The sequence below is a fragment of the Mandrillus leucophaeus genome, unplaced genomic scaffold, assembly GCF_000951045.1.
Source record: "Mandrillus leucophaeus isolate KB7577 unplaced genomic scaffold, Mleu.le_1.0 Scaffold293, whole genome shotgun sequence".
NCBI classification, from domain to species: domain Eukaryota; kingdom Metazoa; phylum Chordata; class Mammalia; order Primates; family Cercopithecidae; genus Mandrillus; species Mandrillus leucophaeus.
In genome coordinates, this window is record NW_012103065.1 from 1,028,390 (window position 1) to 1,054,265 (window position 25,876).

Genomic DNA, 25,876 nt, shown 5'->3' on the forward strand with positions numbered 1-25,876 from the left:
AAGACCCTTTTCTTTTAAATACGCTCCATTTTAAAGGATGATTCTACTTATTTTCCAAAATGAACGTAAGCAAACTCATTAACACAATCCTTTGGTGTCAGGTAGAGATACAACATTTTTTTCAGCACTTATGGAAGTTTGATGGAAAGTTGTAATAGATGAGTATTTATTGTTTTCTTTATTTTTCTTTCTTTCTTTTATTTTCTTTTTTGGCCAGTAAACAGAATTTATTAGTAAGCATAAGTCAGATTGGCATGGCCCAAGGAGACAGTGCTTCCAAAAGCCTTCATGAGTGCAGAACCTGCCAGTTGTCCAAAGGGCTGTGATTGGGAACTTACTTGGCCCCACAACCATCAGGGATGAAGTGCTTCTCAGTCACTTTGTCTTCAAATTTGTCAGCATTAAACTTGGTGAAGCCCCACTTCTTGGAGATATGGATCTTCTGCCATCTAGGGAACTTGAACTCGGCCCTCCCTAAGGCTTCAATTACATGGTCCTTGTTCTGAAGCTTGGTGTGGATAAACTGATGACTTGATCAATGTGGACCCTGGCCATAGTACCCTGGGGTTTTCCAAAGGCCCGTCAGATACCCATCTGGAGTCTTTCAGCCCCAGCACAGGACTACATCTTGTTGATGCAGATGGCATGGATGGGATGGAGCTGCACTCAGATGTGAAAGCCATCTCTGCCACAGCTTTTCACCATGTACTTATTGGCACAAATACGGGCAGTCTCCAGGGCTTCCGAAGACAGCAGCTCATATTCATCAGACACCATGTGGCCACAGAGTGGGAACTCATCCATTTTTGCCTTCTTTCGACCCAAAGATATGGATCTTGGCATCAGGAACACCTCGGTGGAAACGAGACATTGGGTATGGCTGTTTCTTACAGTACCAATAACAAGGAGCAGGATGGTGGCCCCTGGCAACACAGGAACTTCACCAGTGCATGGAAGAGAAAGTGTACTCCTATACTTTTCAACTAATGCTACTATCTAAATATTTATAAAGTATTCCTTTGAATAGACTAATGACTTTCCAAATCTAACCACCATAATTAAAGCAACTAATGTTGACTAACAAGTTATCATCATTTTATTAGACAAATGATGTCTAATAAGCTATCGTCTGATTAATTTTTTAGATACTCAAGATAATATACTGTTGTAACACAGGATATTCTATTAGTTTTCTATTGCTGTATAACATATCTCAAAATCTAGCAGCATAGAAATAACAAACATTTATAATTATCTCACAGTTTCTGAGAACCTGGAATCCAGAGTGGCCTAGCTGGATAATTTTGGTTCTAGTTTTCTTAGAGGGTTGTGGCTAAACTGTCAACCAGGGCTGTAGTCATCTCAACACTCAACTGGAATCAGATCCATTTTAAGGTTCATTCACATGTTGTTTGCAAGTTTGCATTTCTCTCTGGCTGTTGTTTAGAGACTTCAAATACTCACCATGTAGGATTCTCTGTAAGATGGCTTATAATATGTTAGGTTGCTGGCCTGAGAGTGAGCGATATGAAAGAGAGAGAGTGGACACCCAAGGTAGAAGTCACAGTCTTTTATAATCTCATTTAAGTGACATACCATCTTTTATTCATTAGAAGTTCACCACTAAGTTCCCACACTCAAAGTGATTGCAAAATAGCATAAATATCAGGAGGTGTGGATCATTGACAGTCATCTTAGAAGCTGCTTACCACACCAACACTGCAGTCAAAGATATCCTTTCAGTATCTCTTGAAGTAACTAAAGGCTTTCTAAAGCTAACATTGACTAATAAGCTTTCATCTGATTATTAAACAACTAATTTGATATTTTTAAGTATTCAAGGTAATATTGTCATAGCACAAAGGTACTGATTTCACAGAGTCTATAAAAAGAAACAGTGAATAGATCCTTTCGTTGTTTCTTTATACTACTCAGGCAGTTTCCCTAACAGAAATAACTCCCTGAATTAGGATATAATAGTTTGATTACATTATTTCCTGAAATCACTCTTCTCCTTACCGTGATTGATTCTATATATTACATACAAACAATATAATCTTGACAAAGTGAAAGTCTATTCCAAACCTGTCTAAATATTTGTCTTTTATCTGAATAATATAAAAATTCCTGATGAGCCCTCTTAAAATGTGAGTGTTCAACAGTTTTCTTAGTGCAAACTAGAATGTGAAGGTGATCTGGCTGTGTTATGTGTTGTCCCATGATTAATTCCTCCCATCAGACTAGTTTGCTCCTTGGCTATGCCAAGTGTCTACCTCCTCCAGCTGTGACCTGGATTGAAGGAGATGATATTTCCAGAAAGTGCCAATTAAAACCTTCATATTTTATTATATTAGTCTCTGGTGATTCATGTGAAATAATTTCTCAAGATTTTAATAATCTCTCAGTAACCTCATAAAATTATGACTTTGGCATATAATTGATACACAATAATTCTGTAGAATGACTGAACATGCAAACCTCAAGAGCAGTTTGACCACATGTACCCTTCCCTTCCCTTTCTTTTAAAGATTCATTGGTGTCCTTTTAAAAGCATCCTCTATGCTTGTTTGTTTGATAGTTACTTTTGTTTTAGAGTCTATCTTACTGGAAGTATTGGGGTTATCCGAACAGCCCCTGCAGCACGCGAAGATGGTGGAGTGTTTGTGGCCTCCTGGGAAGGGTATGGGCTGGAAGGGATGCAGTTTGACCCTGCTGGATGTCACAGGTATTGCCTCATAGTTTAAAATATTATAGTAACTAAATTGAGCAAAAGCGAGGAGATTCAGCACCGTTCCTCTGCTGCTTGCCTCCCTTGTCTAAGCTAATTACAGCAAATGTGCACCCAAAGTTAGCAAAGTCCAGCCAGGTTCAGACCAGAGCTAGGATGGCAGAATCAGACTAATGAGGAAAAACACCAGGGATGAGATAAAATTTACAGAAATGGTGGGGGGAGCGGGAGATAAAATATAAAAGAGGAAAAATGTGAATGAGGCTGTGGTAATTATACAAGAGAAGAAAATATATATAAAGAGGGAGGCCATTGCTTTAGGAGGAAGGAAGAATCTTTGTTATGCCCTTTCATAGTCACTTCAAGGCCTGACGGATGTCCACATTCCTTCCCTAGCTGTTTTGAAATTATCTCTCCTTCTAAGAAATAACTAGAGAGATATGGCCATGTTCACTGCAGGTAAAAACCCTGAGAAACAAAATTGTTTTACTTTGACTGGATCCCAGGAAGTAAACTGACAGTATCAGCTTTGAAAAAGGAAAAAAAAAAAAAAAAGAAAGGCACAGACGAACCTGATAAAATCATCCTTTGAAATTGAAAAGAAATCACAGTTATCAGTATCACACATATACACACAATTTATGTTCCTTATTAGGCCTTTGCTAACTGTGGGAATATAAAAAAGTTATGCAATCAATTTTTAAGCTTCATTTTCTTCTACAAAGAAGGAACACCTACTTCACAAAGTTTGTTTACATGTTGTATTAAATAATTGTTTTACGCTACAGTGGAAAACTAAGCATCTTTTACAGGAGACCTTCCTGGGATATTAGATTCTAGCCCTGTTCATTGTCTTTCATGTATTTTGCAACTCTTTTTAGTTATAGGTAGCTGACAGATAAGTAAATTCTGCACTATCTGGTAGTGATTTAATTGAGTTCCTCCCCTCTGTGGAAAATTAGTTTTGTCTCCATTTGCAATTCATCTCCACGTTCCTTTATTCCATAATAATTTTTGCTATTTTGCTCTTTTTTTCTGAACTAGTTATAACATCTACCTGTTAACTTCATATCATATAAGGCAAATAAATTATTTAGCATGGGTTCATTTTTATATCTATATGAGTCATGATTTTGTGTTTTGCAGAAAATTATCTTTTAACAAATGTATGATAATGCTGAGCACAGTGTATGCTATATATTAGAAATTCCAGAAAATAAATGATATTTCCAATTTTAATTTTTTAAACTTTTGTGTGCTATTATTATATTTTGAATTTTTGAAATTATATTTATTCTTCATAAAAATAATTTATGGACATATTATAAAGATAGCGCCAAGACTTACAATGTACATCAGTAGTTCACTACAATATTCTCCATCTTGCAGGCCCTGACTCCACAAATTATGAACTATGAAATTTATATTTAATAAATTTGTATTTATAAAGAATATACTTACACAGCTATTTTATAAGCTACCAATTTTAGATATTACCTATTGATTTCACATCATGGAAAATTAGAATTTAGTTCTTTTATAACTGTCTATTTCTCCTGCCCCCATAATTAACATAGATGTACTGTAAATCTTATTTATTTATTTGTTTTTGACAGAGACTCTCTCGCCCAGGATGGAGTGCAGTGGTGCAATCTCGCCTCACTGCAGTCTCCACCTCCTAGGGATCAAGTGATTTTCCTGCCTCAGTCTCCCGAGAAGCTGGGATTACAGACGTGCACCACTATGCCCAGCTAATTTTTGTATTTTTAGTAGAGACAGGGTTTCACCATGTTGGCCAGGCTAGGGCTCAAACTCCTGACCTCAAGTGATCTGCCCGCCTTGGCCTCCCAAAGCGCTGGGATTACTGGTGTGAGCTACTGCACCTGGCCCATAAATTTTAGTTAAACCAAGTGTTAGTGCTTTCTTACATTACATGTTATGTAAATGGTACCCCAGAGGCTCTGCAGAGTAGGGATAAAGATTAAATATGTTCACACAAATAATCTTCCTTCCCTCCAAAGTACTACACTTTGATTATTCTTTCTTTCTAATGCTCTGTATTCATTGTCTATTGCTGCTGAACGAATGACTCCAAAGCTTAGTTACTTAGAACAACAATGAACTCTGGGGGTTGAGAATTCAGAGGCAGCTTAGTTTGGTGGTTCTCGCTTGGAATCTCTCATGAGGTGCCAGTCGAGATGTTGGCTAAGGTTGCAAGTTATCTGAAGTCTTGACGGGGGCTTGAGGATATTTTCCCAAATTGTCTCACTCATTTGGGGCATGTTGTTGGCGAGTGGCCTCAGTTCCTTCCCACAGGAGCCTCTCCATGCGTTGCTTAAGCATGTTCACAATATGGTGCCTGGCTTCCCTCGAGGGAGCATTCCAAGAAATAGCAAGGCAGAAGCATGGTATCTTCCATGATCTAGGCTCAGAATTCATAAACCATCATTTAGAAAAAGTTTTTTAAAAATATAATTCACATGCCATAGAGCTGATCCATTTTAAATGTACACTTTAATGGTGTTTAGTATATTCACATATCTGCACAACCATCACCACAGTCAATTTTAGAGCATTTTCGTCACCTCAAAAAGAAACCCCATATCCTGTAGCTGTCACCACTGTAAACCCCTATCATCTGGCACCCAACCCTAAGTAAACACTATACTATTTTCTGTCTCCATAGCTTTTCCTATTTGGGACTTTCATATAAATAGAATATGTTTTTATGTGGACTTTTGGACTAGCTTCTTTCCCTTAGCACAATGTTTTCAAGGTTAATCCAAGTTGTAGCATGTGTCATACTTCATTTATTTTTATAACCAAACGATATTTCATTTTATAAGCATACCACATTTTATGTATCCTTTCATCCACTGACAGACATTTTGGCTACTGTGAATAATGCTGCTATAAACATTCATGATAAGGGTGGGCATGGTGGCTTATGCCTGAAACCCCAGCACTTTGGGAGGCTGAGGCAGGAAGATCGCTTGAGCCCAGGAGTCCTAGACCAGCCCGGATAACATATTAAAAACACAACTCTACCAAAAATTAAAAGAAATCATGGGGTGTGGTGGTATGCACCTATAGTCCCAGCTACTCTAGAAGCTAAGGTGGGAAGACTGCTTGAGCCCACCTTTTTGAGACAGGAACTCATTCTGTCACCCAGGCTTCAGTGAGTCAAAATTGTACCACTGCACTCCAGCCTGCATGACAGAGTGAGTCCTTGTCTGAAACAAACAAATAAAAATTTATGTATAACTTTTTTATGTAGACATGTTTTCACTTCTCTTGCATATATACCTAGAAATGGAATTACTGGTATTTCTGTTTAATTATTAGAGGAAATGCCAGACAGTTTTCTAATGTGACTGGACAATTTTACATGCCCATCAGCAATGTATGAGGGTTCCAATTCCTGTACACTCTTACCAACACTTGTTATTATCTGACTTTTGAAACGTAGTCATCCTAGTGGGTGTGAAATGGCATCTTCCTGTGGTTTTGATTTGCATTTTTCTGATGGCTAATGCGGTTGAGCATCTTTTCATTTGTTTATTGGCTGTTTGTATGTCTTCCTTGGAGAAGTGTATATTCAGGTACTTTGGCCATTTCTTAGTTGGTTTATTTGTTTTTTATTATTAAGTTGTAAGAGTGTTTTAAATATTCTAGATAAAAGTCCCTTATCATGTATATAATTTGCATATATTTTCTCCCATTCTGTGGTTTGTTTTTTTTAATTCTTGATAGTATCCCTTGAAGCACAAAGCTTACTGAAGTCCAGTTTGCAATTTTTTCTTTTGTTGCTCATACTTTTGGTGTCATATTGAAAAATCCAAGGTCACGAGACTTACTGTTTTGTTTTCTTCTAAGAGTTTAAACTTTTACATTTTAGCCTTTGATATATAATGTCTTGAATTTATTTTTGCATATGGTATGAAGTCCAACTTCATTCTTTTGCCTATGACCATCTAGTTGTCCCAGCGCCATTTGTTGAAAAGAATATTTTTCCCCATTGAATGGTCTTGGCACTCTTGTCAAAACTTATTGACCATGGATATATAGATTTATTTCTGGTCTCTCAATTATATTCCATTAGTGTATATGTCTATTCTTGTGCCAGCACACTGTTTAATTACCATTGCTTTGCAGCGGGTTTCGAAATTGGAAAATGTGGATCCGCTTACTCTGCTCTTCATTTTTAAAATTATTTTGGCTATTCTGGGTTTCTTGCAATTTCATATGTAATTTAGAATAAGCTTGTCAATTTCTGCAAAACGTTTGTTGTTATTCTGTTAAGAATTGCATTGATTCTGTAGATAAGTTTGGAAAGTACTGCTATCTTAACAATACTGCTATCTTAATAAATAATTGCTATCTTAATAAATAATAATGAATAACAAACGTTCATTGTCATCTTTATTATATATCCAAACAAGACATAATCCAATAATCCAAACAATAAGTAAACCTTGCAACCTATAAGTTTAGGTTTTTAAAAATTTCTTTCAACTCTATTTCGTAGTTTTCAAAGTATACATTTAGTACTTCTATTATTTATTTCTAAGAATTGTATTTTTTTGATACTAGAATAAGTGGAATTATTTTCTCAACTTCATTTGCAGGTGGTTAATTGCTAGTATATAGAAATAAAATAGATATTTTTATATTAATATTGTATACTACAACCTTGTTTATTATTTGCTCTCATAAATGTGTAATAGTTTTTAGTGTGTTTCTTACGATTTACTATACATACACAACATCACGTCATCTTCAAAAAGAACTAGTTTTACTTCTTCCTTTCCAGTGTGGATGCTTTTCTTTTTCTTGTCGACTTGCCATGGCTTGAATCTCTAGTGCAATACTGCCTAAAAGTGGTGAGAGCAGACATCCTTTCTTGTTATTTTGCATGATGTTGACTGTGGGATATTTGTAGATGCCCTTTATCAGGTTTAGAAAATTGTCTCTATCAAGAATACTTGACTGGAGCTCTCCATTCTCCTGATCCACTGTGGACAGGTTGCTCTCCAGGCAAGTCGCACAGCAATTGTCCTGGTATTTCCTTTTATTGTCATCCTTAAAATTTTACTGACATTTTTCTAGATTGATCATTTTTTGCTGAATACTACTCTGTCTTTCTTAATTTACTTCCTTATTTGTTCAGGTATATCCTCTAGTAGCTTCCCATGAATCAGTAACTGACATATATTTGTGTATTTCTAAAAATGACTTTAATTTATTCTCATCCTTGATTGATAATTTGGCTGACTATAAAATTATTCATCAAATATCATTTTCATCAATAATTTTGAAGACATGGCTCCAAGGTCTTCTATCATTCATTATAGCTTTTGAGAAGGCTAATACAATTCTGATTTTCTGTCTCTTGTAGGTGACCTTTGTTATTTTCTCTAGAAGCTTTTTCTTCTTGATACTATTTTGAAATGTCACATTTTATGTGATTTGTGAGGTCTTCCTTTATTTTTTTATGGGCCACTTGTGCTGGACACCTTCAATTTGGAGATTTATGTCTTTCTAAAAACTGTTTTATATAGTTCTTGATAGTTAACCTATTTTGTTTTTTTCTTTTCTCTATATATTTTGTATAAAATAGTTGCTGAATCTCATGAGTTTTTCCTCTTTCTTTTCTATGTTTACTATTTTCACATTTTTGTGTGTCTGCATCTGTGCGTGTGTGTGTGTGTGTGTGTGTGTTAACTTTTGGTCCCTGGCTTTATCTTTCAGTCCTTTTATAATGTTATTTATTTCTATCATAGTTTTATTCTCTTCTTTTCCTTTCCATAGCATCCTACTCTTGTAATATCTCATTGAGAATATTAGATTATTTTCAAATGTTAAAAACTATTTCCTGTATTGTCAGTTTCCAATGGGTATCTTTGGTTTTTTGTTTGTTATGGTAGCTCTTTTTTATTACTTTATGGTTTTAATATTGTTTTAGTGAGGTTTGCAGAGGAAGAAAAATAATGTGTGATCAGTCATTTAAAAAAAAATGTACTTACTGGGTTAAATAGTATCCCCATATAATAAATGTCTCCTCAGAACCCATGAATATGGCCTTATTTGGAAATTGCAGAGGTAATCAACTTAAAATGAGGTCATACTGGAGTACAGTGATCTCTAAATCTAATAGGAGTGGTGCCTTTATAAAAAGAGGGTAGGCCAGGCACAGTGGCTCATGCCTGTCATCCCTTTGGGAGGCCAAGGCAGGTAGACCACTCGAGCCCAGGAGTTTGAGACTAGCCTGAGCAACATAGGGAGACCTTGTCTCTACTAGAAAAAAAAATCAGCCAGGCCTGGGCATGGTGGCATGCATCTGTAGTCTCAGCTACTCAGGAGGCTAAGACAGGAGGACTGCTTCAGCCCAGGAGATTGAGGCTGCAGTAAGTTGTATCAGGCCACTGCACTCCAGAGCCTATGTGGCAGAGCGAGACGAAAAGGAAGAGGAAGAGCAAGGTGGCAAAGAGGAGGGGTACTGGAACACATAGATAGATACACACACAGGAGAAATGGAAGAAATGTGAAGACAGAGGCAGATGTTGGAGTGATATGTCTACAAGCCTAGGAACACCGAAGATCGCCGGCAATCACCAGAAGCTGGAAGAGATAAGGAAGCATCCTGCCCTAGAGCCTCAGAGGAAACACGGCCCTGCTGCCATCTTGATTTCAGGCTCCTGTCCCCAAGAACTGTGAGAAAATAACTTCCCATCATTATAAGTTACCTGGTTTTTGTACTTTGTTAAGGCAGTCTTGGGCAACAAATGCACTCTTCCTCATTAAACTTGGATGTAGAATTTAGCAGGAGCAGAAATACTAACTTGCTTTTTTAAAAAAATGTCTCAGATTAGTTCCTTTTAAACCTTTCTTTTTTGAGAAACAGAAAACTGAGACAATTCAGAGTCTAGCACCTCTTCCCTATAATCATTACCAATGTTGTAAAAGTTTGGCTGCCTCTCCCTGTTCAGTGGTTTCTCTTGGCCTGTTCAGCTCAAGCAGTACTAGCAATATTTTCCACCCAATGACATGTGAGTAGAATAAAACAGTTCTTCCTATGGTGATAATTGAAAATAAAATTATAGTTTTATGTATTTAACTAATTGGAAGTGTAGCTAATGACTGCTTTTCATATATAATTTTAGGATCTGGGCAGTTCGATGGTTTTTTTTTCTAAATCAGATTGGCATTCATTTTTCTTTTATGTCTAAGAATTTGTTCAGCTCTGCTACTAATTTTACTTAAATATTTTTGTTTCAAGACTAGTGAAAGAAAGAAATGTAGGAAACAAAAAAGAAAGCCAAAAAAAGAAAGTTTAAGAAGGAAATACTCAACTGTCTAGTAAATGCCACATAATCCAAGTTAAATATTACCTAGAGACTGTTTTATGTGGAGGGAGTTAATGTCATCTTTGGTGTCTTAAATACTGTGAGAGGCCAAATAGCAGCAGACTCACGATTGCATTGGAAGTAAGGAAATGTAGAGTGCTCTACTCTTTCAAGAAGTTTTGTTTCAAAAGGAAGGAAACAGGGGCAGTTATAATACTTTCAGAACAAAAGTGACTAAGAGTGCTTACACTCAGAAAAGAAAGGGTCTGAAAGAGCCAGTGGAGCTGAGGAAGTTGAAAATATAGGACAAAAGGAAAGATAGAGACGAGATAAGGAGGTGGAGCGATAGCAATAAAGAGTTAGAGAGCTGATAGACAGAAAAGGAAGAGGGGAGAGAGAGAATTGGTAGAGGGATTTTCTTGAGTAGGAGGGTGTACAAATATCCAGAGAACAATATCGGTTAGCATTAGCTTTGGACATAAGCACAGCCCCTGAGACTAGAAAGAAATAACTGATGTGGATGCAGCTTTGTTTTCATGGAATTAAGTGAGGAGGGACAGTAAATTGAGAACTCTCGACTTTCTGTGGAATTAGAAGGCAAAATCATGTGCTGAGTGCATTTATAGAAAGCAACTACATAAGCTAAAAATCATTATTTTACCTTGAAGTCAAAGTAGGAATAAAATGACAAAATAAGCAAGTGCTTTGAGAGCTCTCTTTAAAAGAACATGGAAATAGAATCATTGAGTAACATCAAGTGTCCTAAAACATGGCTTCTTAATAGGCCATTAACAGAATTTATGGATTTCACACAGCCCATCCATCTTTTATTTTTAGTTCATTTACAAAACAATAAATGACAGGTACAGACTGTGGTTTCAGATGCTGAGAGACTGGTAGATTCTGCTATTTTATCTCTGAAGGCTGTAAGTATCCTGTTTTGGTTGGAAAAAAAAAATAGTGCTTCCTCTAAAAGACATCCATTGAGGATGTGGCTTTTTGAGGCACAATTTTGCTTTTATTTGCCTAAGTGCTTGCTCTTCAGAGTGTAAGAAAAAGCTGCATGGAAATTATATTTGACTTCATCTGGTCACACTGTCTTATTCCAGAAAAAAATTAGTACAAGAAGTATGTAGCTCCTGTAGATAAAAGTTCCTGATATAAATTTCTAAATTCAGTAAAATACAGATCAATTACTTACTGAAGTATTTTATATCAAACTGCTTATTTAGAAAAGAAAGTGCTTTCATCAGCTAAGCATATAATTTATTCAATCCTCTCAATTAAAGGAATGCATTCATAATTGAACATGGCACAAATGTTTGCTGGAATACTAAGAGACACACAGAATAAGACTCTTGTTTACAATAAAAGAAAAAAAAATGTATAGAGACATTTGTAAAACACAAACATTCCAGGAAGAATTGAAAAAGTATTTTTATAAGTATTGCGGTTTCTATTTATCCTTGCTTTTACTATGTATATAAGTGTATTCTAGACAAAAAGAGAGAGTAATGGCACAGGTACAATTTATGTATTCAGCTTAGGCACATAGCTACTTGTAGCTGGTTCCATTTCCAAGTGAAATCATACAGTAATTGGTATGAGCCAATCCAAACTTGGATAAAAACTCTATTTCTAGCAAGTTAATCAATCCTACCATTATGCTAAACTACTTTGTGATGCTTTTCTTCCTGACCATTGGGTTACTGTGAAAAAGTAAAGTTGCATTAAATGTGGTATCTGTCTTCTTGGTTTTTACTTTTTCTACCAATGATTATTTCTTAATGGATTTTAGTTTTGCAAATTATAGCACAATGTCAGTTTCAAGAATATTAAGATGAAATATATAGAATCATGGAAATGATTCTAGCCACACTTAAAAACTTTTATTGTATGTATGCAAATGAGACTGCTTTAACTTAAAAATCAAATAGAAATTGAGCATTCTGATTACCATAGAAATAGAAGAACTGAGTTTTCTAAGTGCCCATTTTCTTAAAATAGCAGGGTAATATCAAGGCATTTTGATGTTTGTTGGGAGCTGGAAGAAGCAGTATGTGGGCTGACAGAACTTATATACTTCATTCAACATATTAATTGATAATAAAACATTACATTCATGATATTTTATAATTTTCATTTCATACTACATTGTTTTTCTTTAAAAAGAGAAAAATATAACAAGTTATTTTTAAACTGTTACATAATAGAAAATTTCTGTTAAGTATCCAATAATTAAACCAAGTGGAAAGTAACAAATATTTATAGTAATAAATAATTTGCAACCATACAAGAGTATATACACATTGGACATTAATGTTATTGTTCTTGAATTCTTGAGTACTTTCCATGTTTAAAAATATTTTCACAAACATGGTATGCAAACTGAGTTTAGTGTTCACAGTCAAGAAACCTAGATAATCCATAAATGTATCGCTTATGTTAACACAGTTGTACATACCTAAATACCTGATAATAATGCACATAAAATGATTAACTTACTGGTTTGTAATAATTTGGGTATACTCTCAGTTTTTAAAGCAGAAAGCTCATTTTGATGGTCCTACATTCCTGGGCAATGCTGGGCCCACTGCTCACCCCTAAGAGCACATCAATATATATTACCAAGGGTACTTATCAAAATCTGTATGTTTTTGGTACATTCATAAAACATTCCAAATTATTAGCATTTTGGTTTGTCTTCTAGAGTCTTCTTATTCAAATGCATTCCCTGAATCAGCAGTATCTACAACTCCTGGGAGCTTGTCAGAAATACAGACTCTCAGGCCCCACCTCAGCCTTGCTGAATTGTGATTTACATTTTAACACGATCCCCAGCCCAGGTGATTTGTGTGCACATTAAGAGTTTGAGCAGAGACGCTCAAGGAATTAAAAACCTTGTATATTGAAAGGTTTAAAGGTCGCAGGTGGTGTAGAAAATAAATAAATTCCAAAGAAAGGCAGCTCAAATTATACTCAACGTTACTTTTCCACATCTTAAATACTCTTTAGAATCTGTATGTTGCAATTTGGCCATTGAGTGAGTCAGTTAAACAAACAGGCACAGTTCAGGATTTTGTAGAAATAAGAGACTTTATTGTAAAGTACTGTAGTTTGGAAAATTGTTTTGAAAGTAGAAAAAGATATGAAGGAATGATTAGCAATACGTTTTCTTCAGCATTTTAAATTACAATTGCAATAATATTCAATCTGTCACTGAATCAAAAGCAAAAATCCCTAAATAATGAAGTGATTAAGCACTCCATTCACTTTCATTGCATTAATTGAAAAGACTTCCAAAGCTAAAGAAGTTGTAATGTAATGGAAAGTACACAGGAGTTGGTCCTATTTCAACAATTGTCTAAATGTATGTTCTGGAAGTTTTCCTACCATCAGGTATTGAGTTCTCTGTAAACATTTTTTGAATAAATGAATTAGTGAGAAATCAGAGACAAAGACTATTCTTTGTAGAATGTACTGTAACGGGAAAAGACAGAAGGCAATATTCCAAAGGAAGATATATTCATAATATTTTTGACTGCTTATTAATCCAGAGAGCCAACATGTTATTTTAAAATAAGAATTGCATTATCGGCCGGGCATGGTGGCTCGTACCTGTAATCCCAGTATTTTGGGAGACTGAGGCGGATGAATCACCTGAGGTCAGGAGTTTGAGACCAGCCTGGTCAACATGGTGAAACCCTGTCTCTACTAAAAATACAGAGATGTGCTGGGCATGGTGGCAGGCACCTGTAATCCCAGCTAATCGGGAGGCTGAGGCAGGAGAATCACTTGAACCTGGGAGGTGGATGTTTCAGTGAGTCGAGATGGTGCCATTGCACTCCAGTCTGGGGAACAAGAGTGAGACTTTGTCACAAAAAAAAAAAAAAAAAAGAGAGAATTGCATTATCAAGAAGACAGGATACTCAAGTTTGCTAATCAGCACATTCTCTTCCTGGGGAAAATCTGTGTCAGAAGCAATGTTATAATCAGAAAGTTACTGTGAACCCAAAACATTAGATGGATGATTATAATGGCTACTGCCATCATGCCTGAAAAACTGATAAATAGCTTTTTGCCTTAAGATTATACTTAAACCCACAGAATAGATGATTGTTTTTGTGAGTTCAGGGCACCTTTTCATGTGGTCAGTTATAGAGATATTTTGTTACTATTTGCCCTTCTGGTTCTTGTTGTTTCTTTCTTTTGGAAAAAAATGCTTGGAATGAAAGTAAGAATGGATTAAAGGAGGCCAATTAGTAGCCAGTTGCCTCTGTGTGTGTGTGTGTGTGTGTGTGTGTGTGTGCGCGCACGTGTGCATACAAGTGACCTCAAGTAAAAACTTGGCTTAGACAAGCTTCCTTTACTCCTGTTTAGCATTTTTCCAGGACTTTTTTTATTTTTATCAAAGTATTTGTATTAATATTTGCATTAAAATAATCAGAGATGAGTTAGATCTACTCTTTGTATTCCCAGCTTCTGTCAGTCTGTCAGGCATATGGTTATATCTTTAAAACAATATACAATAGCTACCTTTTCTAGTGCTTTTCCATATTTAGTAAAACTAACATCTCCCTTTCAAACAGCATATAATATGCCCACTGAGAAAACCAAGTACATTTGGAAGTGAGTGGCTAGGACAGTCAACTCTGCAGTTTCAGGTGGTGAAGGGAGAAGTTCTGAAGCCACAGCCTCTGCCAGACAGTTGGTAAACTAGCCAGCTCTGTCATGGCAAATGCCACAGACTGGACAATGCATGAAATTACCAGTCGACAGTCAGCAGGGTCAACAGGAAATACGGCAAATGAAAGGTTAGCTACACATGATATTTCTACCGTATAACATAGAGAATACTTTATAATCTCTTGGTACAGTAGTTTCATCATTTATTGTAAATCTATAAATATTTTATTGTTTGGTAAAGCTTTTTTAGTTTGCAATAGATTTTGGTAGCAATGAATTCAAAACATGAAAAGCAAGTGCTATAGTATGGATATTTAACTCTCCAAACCTTAAGTGGAAATTTGATCCACAATAATGGAAGTGAGGCCTAGTGAAAGATATTTGGGTCTTGAGGGCAGATCCCTTATGAATGGCTTGGTGTACTCATCATGGTAGTAAATGAGCTCTCACTCTATTAGTTCCCAGGAAAGCTGGTTGTTAAAAAGAGCCTGGCACCTCCCTGCCCCTGCTTCCTCTCTTGTCATGGGATTGCTACACAGCAGCACCGCTCTGCCTTCCACTGTGAGTGTAAGCCATCCGAGGCTCTCACCAGAAGCAAATGCTGGCACCAGGCTTCTTGTACAGCCTGCAGAACTATGAGCCAAATAAACTTCCTTTCTTTATAAATCACACAGTCTTGGGTATTCCTTTATAGTAACACAAATGGTCAAAGACAACATGTATAATAAAAAAATTAGTTCTGGGTGCCTGTAGTTCCAGCTACTCAAGAGGCTGAGACAGGAGGATCACTTGAACTCCCAGGAGTTCAAGGCTGCTGTGAGCTATGCTTAAGCCATTTCACTCCAGCTTGGGCAGCAGAGAAAAAAAAAAAAAAAATCATACTGAACATCCATTTTCAGTTTTAAAACAAGTGAATAATACAAATTTGCACAAAAAAAAGCTTATCAATGATTACTATTCACCATAGGGACAACAGTAAAGTCAGTAGTCACTAGAAAACCAGAAAACACAAATCTCTGAGAAACCATCAATATCTATTCAAAAGTCAATCATTATCTTAAGAAGAATGTTTCCAAAGACAACAACTTAATACCTGCAGCTGCTACATTTCATTTTGAAAAGCATGAGTTTTCATTTAAAACAGATGAATGTTCTTCTAAATAATTTATTTTCAATCCCAATTTTTATGCACATATAAAAAGTGAAGCAAGTGGCTCTGATGCCAGTTTTATATAAGTGTAATTACATGCTTTAAATAAGAAATTTTGTTAGTTGAATCCAATAATGCTTCAGAATATTTTTCTACCCAATTCATGGAATCAAGATCAAATCAATAAAAAAATTTAGTGGAGGTGAACATCTGTCATTTACAACATTACATAAATATAAAATCTGTTTAAAAGTTCAACATTTAAGGTACAATTAGATACATTAAGACACAGTTTTTAAAGACTCATTTTTACAGTGATAATAGGAATACAAATTTTGGTGGAGCCAGGATTGTGGTAAACACAATGTTGCAGCTAAGAAACCTATTGTATCAATTGGCCATGCCACATTAACAATAACACTCCCTAATAAATCACCCCCAAATTCAACAGTTTAAAACATTTATCTTTATGGCTATGTGATGGCCAGCTAATATCTGAATCAAGAGTGAGATGATGGTAGCTCAGAGGAGGACAGGAGTAAGACCTTGGGTGGTAGTGAGAAGTAAATGAATGTAAATATATGATAGTGAGAGGTGAAACCAGCTGAGCTTCTGGGTCATGGGGACTTGGAGAACTTTTGTGTCTAGCTAAAGGATTGTAAATGCACCAATCAGCACTCTGTAAAAATGCACCAAGTAGCACTCTGTAAAATGGACCAAGCAGCACTCTGTAAAACAGCTCCAACAGCAAGATGTGGGCGGGGCCAAACAAGGGAATAAAAGTTGGCCACCCAAGCCAGCAGAGGCAACCTGCTTTGGTCACCTTCCACAAAGTGGAAGCTTTGTTCTTTTGCTCTTCACAATAAATCTTACTGCTGCTCACTCTTCGGGTCCGCACTACCTTTATGAGCTGTAACACTCATCGCAGGGGTCTGTGGCTTCATTCCTGAAGTCGGCGAGACCACAAACCCACTGGGAGGAACAAACAACTTGGAGGAGCCACCTTTAAGAGCTGTAACATTCACTGTGAAGGTCTGCGGCTTCACTCCTGAAGTCAGCGAGACCACGAAACCACTGGAAGGAAGAAACTCCCGACACATCTGAACATCTGAAGGAACAAACTCTGGATACACCATCCTTAAGAGCTATAAAACTCACTGTGAGTATCCGCGGCTTCATTCTTGAAGACCAAGAACCCACTGGAAGAAATAAACTCCGGACACAAGAAGCTTTGCATCAGACTGTAGCGGCTGAATCCATTGATGTGAGCTTCATTCAGCTGACATAATAGTTCATGTGTTTGTCATTGTTCTCATGGTACGAGTGGGCTAGACCAGGACCTGTTCTTCTCATGGTGATAACAAAGGCTTAAGAAGGCAAGCACAATTACCGAAGATCTTTTCAAGCCTAGGCTCAGAAATATTAATAGCACACTATCAAATCTGTCTATATGCCGCTGGCCAAAATAAACTAAAGGATAGGAAAGTACAATCTGCCTAGGATGCCAAGGGTGTGGATACAAAGAAGAATGCAAAGACTTGGGCTAATCTAGTTCAATCTACAAACCCTTCTGGCAACAAGGAACTCAAAAACAGACATATGCTGTATTTGGAAGTGGTTGTGGTAGACACAATTATTTGCAAACTGAAAAAGTACAATGTTCTATAATCAACATAGAGAATATAGGTGTCAAAATTTACACATTTTTATATGTGTACAGAGTAGGCAAATGCAAAATTTTTGTGATAAAGCTGATCTTAAATAAGTTATAACACACTTCAGCTTAGCAGTACATGCTTTTTTCTCTTTGCTGCTCATCATCAATTGGATTTTAAAAAATATTTGAAACTTGGAAGAATTAGTTTGTAAAACAACCTAAAGGGCTTACAGTGAATTGAACTTCTTTTAAAAAAAAACAAGGTCTCTAAATTTTGGTTCATTTTTTTCAAAATTAAGTTTGGAAATCTTCAATCAAAATGTTCTGCAAATAGAGCAATAAAAAATGCAGCTTTTCAGGCTTTAGAAAAGTAAAGTGGAAAACAATGCTTAACACCAGAAGGCATTAAAATATATCTATATATCCAAGGTAGAGACTGAATAAATTCAGAAATGAGAGATCAAATGATGTACATAATTTTGGAATACTATAATTGTACTTTGAAATACTTAAATTTGTGGAATGAACCTTTTGGTGTAGGTCTTCTTTTTAACAAATTAATTTATAATTTCTACTAAAACTGAATAAAACACCTATAGATTTAAACTTGGTGAAATATACAAAAGAATAAAAAAGAGAACATTTATTTGACAAATTCTTTTCTTTTCTTTTCTTTTCTTTTTTTATTTAATTATTTATTTTGAGACGGAGTCTTGTTCTGTTGCCCAGGCTGGAGTGCAGTGGCACGATCTTGGCTCACTGCAACCTCCACCTCCCGGGTTCATGCCATTCTCCTGCCTCAGCCTCCCAAGTAGCTGGGACTACAGGTGCCCACCACCACGCCCAGTTGATTTTTTGTATTTTTAGTAGAAACGAGGTTTCACCGTGTTGGCCAGGATGGTCTCAATCTCCATATCTCGTGATCTGCCTGCCTCGGACTCCCAAAGTGCTGGGATTATAGGCATGAGCCACCGCGTCTGGCCAAGTTATTTTCTTATGAAATACATATCAAAGAAAGGTTTTTAAAATACAGACAATATGATAAAGCTTGTCAAAATATCTAGGTTGAAATATTTGTACATTTGAATACGAAAAAATAAAATAAAATAAAATAAAATAAACAATAACCTCTGTTTAGCAAAATTTGCTCAGGTCTTACTGGGCATCTTACATCTGTAAAGAGAATATTTGTTGTTTTTTGTTTGTTTGCTTGCTTGGTTTTTATTTTTGAGACAGAGTCACGCTCTGTCGCCCAAACTGGAATGCAGTGGCGAGATCTCGGCTCACAGCAATCTCCGTCTCCCAAGTTCAAGCGATTCTCCTGCCTCAGCCTCCCAAGTAGCTTGGATTACAGGACCCCACCACCTCGCCCAGCTGTATTTTTGTATTTTTAGTAGAAACGGGGTTTCCCAATGTTGGCCAGGGTGGTCTCAAACTCCTGACCTCAGGAGATCCGCCTGCCTCAGCCTCCCAAAGAGCTGGGATTACAGGCATGAGCCACCGTGCCCGGTCAAGAGAATATTTGTTTAACTCAAAATATAATGGTCCACATAGAAAATTAACCTAAATTGTCAAAAATTCCAAATTTATTAGCCATAAGACACAACTTTGAAAAAAATTGTACGTAATTTTGTGAAAACTGAAAATAATTAAACAGTATTGAAAAAATAAATTATTAAGAAAAATTTCAGTGGCATTATATATAGACACGTATAACAAACTGCTTAAAGAACATAAATAGTGGGCTGGGCACCGTGGCTCACACCTTTGTAATCCTAGCAATTTGGGAGGCCGAGGCTGGTGAAACACTTGAGGTCAGGAATTCGAGAACAGCCTGGCCAACATGGTGAAACCACGTCTCTACTAAAAATACAAAAATTAGCCGGGTGTGGTGGTGAGCGCCTGTAATCCCAGATACTGGGGAGGCTGAGGCAGGAAAATCACTTGAACCTGGGAGGTGGAGGTTGCAGTGAGCCAAGATCATGCCGTTGCACTCCAGTCTGGGTGATAAGAACAAAACTCTATCTCAAAAAATAAATAAATAAATAAATAATATGAATAATTTTCAAGAATAATTATTCTGCTTATATTTTTAACATTAATATTAAATTTTTGCTTTATGAACATGGACACATGCCACTTTTTATTTTTAGAAATTATTTTATAGTTTCAGCATAAAAATAATTTTTTGTAAAGAGATATTTAAAAATATGTAATTTTGGAGGGGGCCTCTTTCATTCTCATGTATTTCCTAGATTGAGATTTAAATAAATGGTTAAACCTATATTTCAGCAGTCTAGGTATAACATAATAGCAGCAAAATCTACACAGATGATAGTTGTCAGAGAGAAATGTGGATAGAGTTTGTTTTTAAATAAAATCAATAGGATATGAAGTAGACAATGCTAGGTTTTTTACGTTGATGTGCGGAACTAGTCGTTTAGTAGAAGGTGTTGACCCTCATGGGGTGAAAATTTCAAAAGAGACAAAAATAGGCAGTTTGGTTGGAAACCAGTTTTCCGGTGGAGAGATTCAAGAGACATTGATGCATAGGTCTGAAGCCTACAGAAGTCTTGGCTATCAATATAAATTGAAGGGACAGCTTCCTCTAAATAGTGTGAGGGTTAATATTGAGTGTCAACTTAATTGGATTAAGGATGCGAAGTATTGTCCCTGGGTGTGTCTGTGAGGGTGTTGCCAAAGGAGATTAACATTTGAGTCAGTGGGCTGGGGCAGGCAGACCTACCCTCATGTTGGGTGGGTGCCACCTAATCAGCTGCCAGCATGAAAGCAGGCATGAAAAGAGCAAACTTGCTGAGTCTTCTGGCCTCTGTTTTTCTCCTGTACTGGATGCTTCTTGCCCTCAAACATCAGACTCCAAGTTCTTCAGCTTGAACTCTTGGACTTATACCAATGACTTGCCAGGAGCTCTTGGGCCTTCGGTCACAGACTGAAGGCTGCACTGTCAGCTTCCCTACTTTTGAGGTTTTGGGACTCAGACTGGCTTCCTGGCTCCTCAGCTTGGAGACAGTCTATTGCAGGATTTCACTTTGTGATGCTGTGAGTCATAATAAATTCCCCTTCATATATTCATCTATCCTCCTAGAATTCTCTCCCTTTAGAGAACCCGGACTAATATACCATATTAAAGGCAATTCTCTTATCAAATGTACAGAGTTCAATTCATTTGAGATCTCTGGATGTAATTATTTTAGGTGTTTTGAAAAAATATTAGGTAAAAGATAACATATTCTGTATTTGTCTTATTATGATAGACCAGTAACAAGTTAGTGAACAAGAAAAAAAAAATACTCACTACATATTAGCTTTCTGTGATATCAAGGCAAATCAATGAAGCCCCCAGTAAGATAATAGAGAGGAAGGTAATTTCATAATCCCATTTACCCAGCAAACATAATGTATAATTCAATACACAATGAATCCACTGGAATTTAGTACACGGATGAAACTAAAAATTAATATATTTGCATTCTATATTGATGTATTTTATTACTCATGAGAAAACACTGTGTTGTCATTTACAAAAATACAAATACTACATACATTAAAATTCCAGCTCATATAATACACCAGTTGAAAATGTACAGATACAGCAGATAAACTAAGGCGACCTGGCATTTTTAATGTTTAAAAAAGACTATTTCAAATTTTTCACATGGTTCACTTTGTAGTCATCTGATATGTTTAGTAAGGCATTACCTATTGCTTTAGTACAAACTAGGTTATTCATTTGCATAATCTTATAATGACTAAATCCATGTTTTTGTGTTTTCTCTTTCAAGATTTTTCAAGATCTTTCAAGATCTTATTCAGCTATTTGAATCTTGAAATGAAATTTGTGTGTGTGTGCATATGTGTATATTCTAAAAAATCTTTGTGGAAAATGTTATAGAATCCTGCAGTAATATAACATCTAAATTTATAGGACAGGAATTGGTAGTTCTAAGACCTCTCAATACATCTGAAGAAAACTCTAACGCCTCTTTTTATTGGAGACATTTAGATATTTAGTCTGATTAGATGTCAGTAAGTGTAGGTAATCAAGTGCTTCACAGACAACTAAGAACAGAACAGAAAAACAAGAGCTAAATGGAAACAGAATCAACTAGATTCTAACAATTACTAGAAAGCTAATTCTAAAATTAATATGAAGCTTTAATTTCCTGAACCTTTGAAAATATGTCAGTCATACGACTTGACGAACTCAATCTTTCATGTCTTGAAAAATAACACATTCATTATAACATTAGAATACAACAGAAACATCCGCTTCTTGCTCCTGGTGAGGATACTCCTTTTCCCACCCCACCCCCAGTTAACTGTTACCCAGGTTTTTCTCTTACTTCATATTTACCTCTCCTTTCCCTTTAATTTTTAGCTGGTACACACTAGACCTCATTGTTCACTGAGAAAAAAGGATACAGGGAAACTTCCTCACATTTCCTGCAGCAAATCTATTCATTTTCTCCACCATTCCTCCTAGTATAAAAGAAGTAACTGTGCTATCAAATCTACCCTCATCAGCATGCAGATATTCTCTACTATTTCTACGTTAAAAATCCCTTCCCTAATCCCATATTTCCTCCAGTTATTGTCCTATATTTTATTCCTTTCCTCAGCAAAAATCCTTTATCTAGTTGCCTGACTTACTCTCTCCAATTCCATTTGTCCAATTCATCCATCAAACTACACATATTTGACTTTATTCTCCTTTCCACTGACTTTATTCTTTTCAAGGTCACCAACTACCTCAGAGTTGCCAATTTCAATAGGAATTTAACGTACTTAGCAATGCTGTTCTTCGAGAAAGCTTCCCTCCTGGATTCCTGGATCTAATAGTTTTACGCTTTTCCTCCTACCTCACTATCTCTTGAACTCAGTCTCTGATTTGCATCCTCCTGCTACTTCTGATTCAAGATTTAGCTTTCCCTCCTCCTCTTTACTGTCCACATCTTCTTCCTAGGTTGTCCCTTTCTTTCCTATGGCTTTAGATCACACTCTTGTGCTCCCATGTTCCAAATCTCATTATGAGGTCAGACCTAGCCCCTTGGTCTGAATTCTAGACTCAGGTGTTCAACTGCCTGTCTGACATCTTCTTTTAGATACCTAACTGGGTTGAAAGGTTCAAACCATAGCTGGTGATTCTCTCCACTGATTCATTCCTCTTCCTGTTAAAAATGGCTCTACATATGTATACATGTATATATATATACAGTATGTATATATACACACACACACATACACACACACACACACACACACAAATCATGCTTGATTCCTCTTTGTTCCACGCCACCATCCCTGATTGATGCCCAATTGACCATTAGGTCCTGTTGGTTCTAACTGAACTGCCACTGCCCTATTGTAAGTTATCGTCCTATCTTTTCTAAAATACTGCGATAACTTCTTAATTACAATCCCTGCTTTCATTTTCAATTTTTCTGTTGTCCAAACTGTGACAACAGCGATCTTTTAAAATAAATCAGATTACATCCCTTCTCTGTTTATCCCCATCTAATGGTTGCCATTGTGTCTTTTCACAATCAAGCCCCTAATTCTTCTGCAAACCCAGATTCTCTATATCCTCTTTTGCTTACACTCCATGCTTCAGCCCGCTGGCCTCCACTCTGCTCCTCTAGCATCCACCTTACCTTTTTCTACTTGAAATGCTATTCTTTCCATCCCTACCCATCACCAGGCTCATTCTCATGAAAATATCCTTTAGATTTCATCTCAAACATCCCCTCTCCTATAAGATTTAAAGTGGGCTCTGCCTACTATCCTTTATCTTCTCACCCTAGTTATTTTGCTCTACACTTATCACCATCTGAAAACACCCTATTTGTTTTCTTGTTTACCATCGATCTATTTAAACGACTATTTGGATGGATGCTCCTGAACAACAAGAACATTGTCACTTTGGATTTTCCTTAGACCTAGACCACCGCTCACCCTGTATAGCACTTGAGAAGTAAATGTTAAATAAATATACAATTAAAGAAATAGATTATTTGTATAGCATATTTGTTATATACAAAGGGTCAGGGATTTTGAAATTGGATGACATCACAATCTAACTCAAGCTAAGTGGTCCAACACCTTCAACTGTCTAGAAAATCCAGAAAATATTAATAATCCATGGAGACACAGAACAACAGCACATCTGAAGAGAATAAAAGTAAAACAAATATATTAAGTTGGAAGGGACCATCATTTTCCTTTTCCGAGAAGTTACATAGAAATGCATATATAACTATAGGAATCTTAGAATATGTTTATAAGAAAAAATAATCAAGAATACGTAAAATCCTTCATTTGGTTACGACCTGAGTTAACATTTTATTATATAATTTTCAGATTTTTCCCATGAAGATCTATACAGTTACTGAACTCTCTAAATGTAGTTAGTGCAAATGAAGAGCTGACTTTTTATTTTATTAACCTAAAAGTAAAATTGAAGCAATATAAAATGTTTTTTCCAATAAACACCACTTTATTGTTTAGTATGACTACATTTTACTTCAATTACTGAAAATAAAATGTGTGAATTTAGACATATAAATTCTGGATTTGTATGCTGGCTTTTTTTTTTTTTTTTTTTGAGATAGAGTATCGCTTTGTTGCCCAGGCTGGAGTGCAGTGGCGCGATCTCGGCTCCCTGCAACTTCCTCCTCCCTGGTTCAAGTGATTCTCCTGCCTCAGCCTCCCCAGTAGCTGGGATTACAGGCACTTACCAGCACGACTGGCTAATTTTTGTACTTTTAGTAGAGATGGGGTTTCACCATGTTGGCCAGGCTGGTCTTGAACTCCTGACCTCAAGTGATCCACCCTCCTTGACCTCCCAAAGTACTGGGATTACAGGCGTGAGCCACTGCACCCGACCTAATTTTTGTATTTTTAATAGAGACAGGGTTTTGTCATGTTGGTCAGGCTGGCCTTGAACTCCTAACCTCAGATGATCCACCTGCCTTGGCCTCCCAAAGTGCTGGGATTACAGGCGTAAGCCACCATGCCCGGTCCATATGCTGGATTATTAAAAGACTTAATTTAAAAAAAAAAAAAAGAAAAATATATTACTAATAAATTTTTGATGGATAACGTGTTAAAATAACATTTGGGATATAATGGATTAAAAATATATTTAAAATAAATTTAATCTATTAATTTTTTTTTCTATGTGCCTATCAGAAAATTTAAACTACAGATGTGGCTTATATTTCTACTGAATAGCACTGAATATTTAGCCTTTTTGAGTAATTGTTTAGTATTTCACTGTGTGGAATATTAGAGCCATTCTTAGTGAGAATTTAGATGGTTTCTAAATTTTCATCTGTGTATACAATGCTAGGATAAATGCATTAAGCAAAACTTTTATTGTTGATGGATGGTTATAAGGACCAAGTATCTTTTATGCTGAATTTTAAAAGAACTGGAGAAGGGCATGGCAAATTTTTAGAAAATCATTTTTATAAAGCCTATAAAAGTACATAAACTTCTATACTTTATAAAAGTATATATTTTACATACAGTTGTATCTTGGTATGCACAGGGGATTTGTCCCAAGAACCCCCAGGATACCAAAATTCACAGATGCTCAAGTCCCTAATGTCAAATGGCTTAGTATTTGCGTATAACCTACACACATCTTCCTGTACACTTTAAATCATCTCTATATGTACAACACCTAATACAAGGTCTACAACATCACTTCCTTCACATGGATTCAACATAGTACTCAGCATCTAGCAAATTCAAGTTTTCCCTTGGAACATTGCGGAAGTGCTTTTTCCGAATATGTTTGATACAGGTTGTTTAAATCCACAGTTGTGGAACCCACTGATACGGAGGGCCAACTGTACTTTGATAAAGTATAATCATTATACAGAGTATAAACTATAATCAATATACATTAACATAATGTATATTATAAAGATTTCCATGAGGAACAATTAAAATATTTAAATGCTACAACATTTATAATTTTCTTAAAAAACACATTCTATGACTATTTCACCTCCCTGAAAACATCATACAATTTTTGATGAAATACTGCTATTTTTAAAAATAGAATACAAGCCCTTGGATATAAGGGAGCGAAATCTCTGGTCTGTTTCTGCCATTTTTGCCTGTCTCTGCAGAGATGCCTTGAGTACAACCTCAGAAGACAAAAAGCCAAAAGACAGGTACCCCAGCAGCCCTCCTGGGAAAGTGTGTGTCCTCTCTGTGCTAGGCTCTAGTGAGGCGTTTGCAAACAGAAATGGAATTGTTCTCAGTCCAGTTCAAAGAGG

General features: G+C 36.2%; 1 pseudogene; it reads right to left on the bottom strand.

The window, feature by feature from the left end:
* Nucleotides 1-286: 286 nt before the first annotated feature.
* Nucleotides 287-25,876, bottom strand: part of LOC105543926 — a 38,332-nt pseudogene continuing 12,742 nt past the window's right edge.